Source organism: Montipora foliosa, chromosome 13, assembly GCF_036669935.1.
Source record: "Montipora foliosa isolate CH-2021 chromosome 13, ASM3666993v2, whole genome shotgun sequence".
Taxonomy (NCBI): domain Eukaryota; kingdom Metazoa; phylum Cnidaria; class Anthozoa; order Scleractinia; family Acroporidae; genus Montipora; species Montipora foliosa.
Window position 1 is genome coordinate 25,216,856 of NC_090881.1, and position 5,122 is coordinate 25,221,977.

A 5,122-nucleotide genomic window follows, 5' to 3' on the forward strand; every position below is an offset into this window, starting at 1 on the left:
TAATTTTAGCTCTTTAGTAGAAAATAACATCATGTCCACCTACGATTTTGATCGCAAATTTTTGGAAAAAAGGTGCGGCTTACTGCGAGTCTTTACGGTAGTTTAGTCATAGTTTACCAATAATTTAACTTTAGATAGTGTGATTCTGTTACTTTATATTATGCACACATTTTGTTCTTAGGTTTACTATTATGGCACGACCCCATAAGCTGCATAGCTTTTCTTATCATCGTGCTAAAATAAAGGCTGTCTGTCTGTCTGTCTGAAGTATAAAACCACATGTTCCTGTATGAAAACACCGAACTTTGCAAATGTAACTTTCATGACTTTGAAAGAAGAGGAATGAGACGCATACAAAAACCTAACACATTTTACTCAATTATTACTTCATTACTTCTCATTTGGGAACGCCTCTTTATTTTCCCGCTATCCAAAACTTACCTTACAGTTATGAAAACTGGGCGAAGGACATTACGACAACCATCACGTGACACTGAAGTTTTTCCTCTCTTTACACCTTTTATCCTTCTTTGCTTCCACACAAACGACAGTGCAGTCTTTACTTGGCAAACCATCTGTAATTCTACACTTCAGTGTGCCGAACAACTTTGTCTTGAACTTAAGTACAGTCGGAAATATTGAGACTTGCTAAAACTTCATCGGATATTTTATCAGCTACAATACTTGACAACTGAAATAAGATCTTTGGCAGTACACGTTTCTTCATGTTTAAATTCCGAGGTCAAAGAGAGAATCTATCTACTGCGGGGTAAGAGCATCTAACGACTTTGAAGTGCTACTATGATAATGAAAACCACTTCCTTCTTCCTTTTTCCTCCGATTTATAAAGTGTGATTGCATAAAAACTTGACTGGCTCTTGAGCTTTGATTTTTTTTTATCTAAAGGCGGTTTACTTTGAGTGTAAGTTTGGAATTTTACGGTCCGCCATTAATCACGTTCCAAACTGACCGATTGGACCTTGGAGGGTTGGATTTAGGGAAAAGTGACGTCATTTACTCACTAGCTTAAAATTTCAACGAGTAAACGCAGCCCTATTATATGCAAAACACGAGTTTTGAATGTCTGAAAGCCCGATACTCCCGTGCTTCATTTTAATTTAGCCGCGAACACACGCATTGCCATTATTAAACTATTGAGTCTTTGACGTCATTTTCTCCTCGATCCAGGCGACCGTTTCTCGAAAGTCCCGAAAACTTTTAGGGTCCGAAAAGCCATTTGAGAAACTGCCAACCGCTTATTTTGGAAGGCCGATCTTTTAACATGATTTCAAAGTAACAAAAAGCAAAATGACTGTGAAGTTTGACGACTTAATCCTCTCCGTTCTTGGAACTCTGACACCCGAAAATGGCCCGAAAAGTTCCGGGACTTTCGAGAAACGGACCCCTGCTCTCTCAATATTTTATAAATAGGAAAATTCCAGCGAAAAAAAAATAAGGTGTCCAAAAAAAAAGGCTTTAAACTTGGGTCACTTAGTGTTTTGTAAACATTGTCAGTTGGAAATCTAAAGAAAATGAAATTGATTCTTTGGTCATAGTAGCGCTATGACTTCACAATCCAGTTGTGTCACTGAAAACGACTACGCATTGCCTGAAAGTGAGATAAATATTCAACATCCGACAACAACCTCAGTATAAACATTCAACAATTCCCAAAACAATATCTGATTTCTCTTCAGAGCACACGCCGTTGCAAGTCTGCCCACAGGCAGCCCAAGCTCAAAATGTTAGGAGTTCAGTGTAACGTGACATATGCTATACAGTGAAACCTGTATTAAGCGGACACCGTATTAAGCGGACACCCTCTATTAAGCAGACAGTGGCCGAATACCCTAAATTTATATCCCTTATTTACTGTAAATCAAACCTTTATTAAGCGGACACCTCTATTAAGCGGACGCGGACACCTAAAAAGTACTTGAAATGGTCATTTCTATTGTTACCAACCTGTATTAAACGGACACTTGTAATTAAACTCCACCACACAACGTGCCAGACACCGGAAACGAGGAAGGCGCCAACCACCAATTTTTCTATTTTTAAAATTAAAAACGTGACTTGACAAACGGTGTTTGTTGAATACACAAGGACAAAAGAAACCGTAAATGCATACACGTCCACGAAGCCTGTACAGCTAGTATACAACAAATCCTGGTTGATCAGTTTATCTTTTAACCAGTTACAAGATTATCTGAAATGCTGCTGGAATATTCCAGCTATCATGGACAAGAAGATCTAACGCTGGCCATTAGCAAGGCAACCGACTTGCTTCAGAAAATGAAATTTAAAAGGCTCAAACAATCAAGAATTGATGACTGTTATTGTTAAGGATTAGTACATTCAACAGCTTAGAAAAGGACAAGTTTTTATGGTTTTTATGTACAATATACAGCTTGTTTCGCTCATTTGATCAGTTTCAGAGTACAGTATTGATTCGTTATGTTTGTATAGAGCTTGTTTCACTCGTCTGATTTCTTCAAATTTGAGGTGTAATCTATGTTTGTAGTAATCCGATCAGTTGTTCCACTTAAATAAAAAAAAAAAATACTGTAATGCAAACATATTTTGTCGCAGTCGCTGGGAGTATTCTAAACATTTCCACCGTTCATTTTAATGGTATTTGACACCTCATAAGACGTTATTTATCGAAACCTGTATTAGGCGGACACCCTGTATTAAGCGGACACTAGAGCATTCCCCGAGGGTGTCCGTTTAATACAGGTTTCACTGTATTACATAACTACGCGAAACGTGACTCCCGCCTTACAGCATATGGTGGTATTGTGTTACAATAGTCGCCGAAATCGCGTTAGATCGGCCTGCGAAGCTGGCAAACAACAAAGAATACAACACGGCAACAGGGTAAGTAGATTTTATTCACAAAATATAAGAATAATTGACTTTTCCAGCAAAGCCGTTTCCTTCCCATACAAACCTTTACAAATTCAAACCGTTGTAACACAATACCTCCATATGCTGTAAGGCGGGAGTCACGTTTCGCGTAGTTATGTAATATAGCATATGTCACGTTACACTGAACTCCTAACATTTTGAGCTTGGGCTGCCTGTGGTCTGCCGCGCGTGCACGCTTTTCCAACACATCAGCGATACTACGAAGTATTCATTTCACAAGTAGTTTACAACATTCGCGGCAATATCTGATTTCTCTTGAAAGCACACGCCAACGCAAGTTCGCTACATGCACCCTTTTCTACCTCATCAAAGTATTCATTTCACAAGTAGTTTACAAACATTCGCGGCGTGTTGTATGGGCCCCTACAATCTCTCCGCCTTAGGCTCGAGATTGTGAAGGCCCATACAACACGTGTCGCTCACGTTGCAAACATTACTTATAGATTAAAATCTTCCTTTTTCTACCCTCCTTTGCTAAATGTTGAGAGCTTGTAAAACCGCCATAGACCCCTTCACGCTCTTGATTGCATCATGGGTAATCATGACAACATGGCGGTAAATTCAAAGGTTTGTTTGGAAATTCAAAGTAAACCACGACTCTACTTTTTCTAGACTTTCGCCTTTATAAACCAAAACATATAAGTTCAAGTTTACAACTGAAATGATTGGACTCGGTATCTATTTGCTGGAATTCCAATACGTGCATATTGCTGTTTTTTGTCCATACATTTTCTGTACTTTTTTGCACCTTGGGAATTTCAAAAAATGTATGGCAGAAACTTTGTTTAATAAAACAATTTCTACAATATCTCACCCAAAATTGAATATTATGACTCCTTTTCACCGTTTTGAACTTCCAAACAAACCTTTAAATTCCCGCCATGTTGCCCTGGTTACCTATGATGCACTCGAGAGTGTGGAGGGGTCATATTACGTAAGAAGTTGTCCTGGTGAAAGGCATAAAGGATAAACTTTAATCTTGCAGTCCTTTCGTCCGTAATTTTAGAAGCATTGGACAGCTGAGTTTCAACCGAACAAATGTCAAGTTCTGCCAACCCTTAAAAAATTACATGTCTGCAAACAAGTCCTGCGTAACAGAATATCTATGCCGATTTTTATCGTGTGATTTCCACGCTCAGTATTTGTCACTAAGAAAAAGCAACTAAGATTTCACGTATTTGCCGTCCACTTCATTTCCACATTAGTACATAATTAAAAATCACCTTTTCCTTCGGTTGCTCAAATTGCTTGAAAGTTAACACTATTTTTGGCAGTGTACACTCAGTCGAGATCTAGCCTGCGTAGCATGGCGGTTTTTTGTCGAGCCGGGCGCACGAGCGGCGAAGCCGCGAGATTCGCGTGCGAAGCGCGCGAGAACGAGCGGCGAAGCTCCTGCCCCAATCTCCTCGCGGTTTTTCTGCCCTCGCCCGCCTTTATTACTTAGCAACCAAAACCGCCATGCTACGCAGGCTAGTCGAGAATTTCAATAGGTCATTTTGACTGAACAAAGGGCGAAACAAAGTAGAATCTTCCTGTTTCTCCTGTTGTTTCTACTCTTTCCAAGCATTCAACCTAGCAATGCCAGGTAGAACTGACCCTATGTTTGTTTGAAAATGGTGAGAAAGTGTAGTCAGGAGATGTCATAAGTTCTATGGAAAAAAGTTTGCCCCTGACTCCTGATATTTTTCAACAGACGTTTCGGCTAGTGCTTAGGCCTTCATCAGTAGTAATATGAAAGCGAAGTTCGTTGTTATACGCTATTTAAAGAAACGTTGCGTGAAGCTTGCGCGCTTATGACTCTATGCTTGTTTTCATCTTTTTGGCGGCTTTAAACAAAAAATGCGAGTCCTCCCAATCAGATCTAAACACACCCAACGCCCTCAGCTCTTTCATGTTCTCCTGAGTGAAAACTTTTCATTTCAAAGTTCACATATCTGCCTTTTCATGCGAGACTTGAATGGAGGAACGCTTAAAGACTGGCTTTGAAAACGCCTGCAGATTTCGCCCAGAAAGGAGGTTCTAATAAATATGCTAGTGGTAAAATAATTGAATTATATGAAATTTAGCTTAGAAATTCAAGCCCACACTCAATTGACCCCAATTCAGTTAATGGTACCTGAAGTTCAGAAGTATGGAATTTCAGATCAGTAGGAAAGATTACGCCTCGCAGCTAAAAAGGATCTTTTGAATA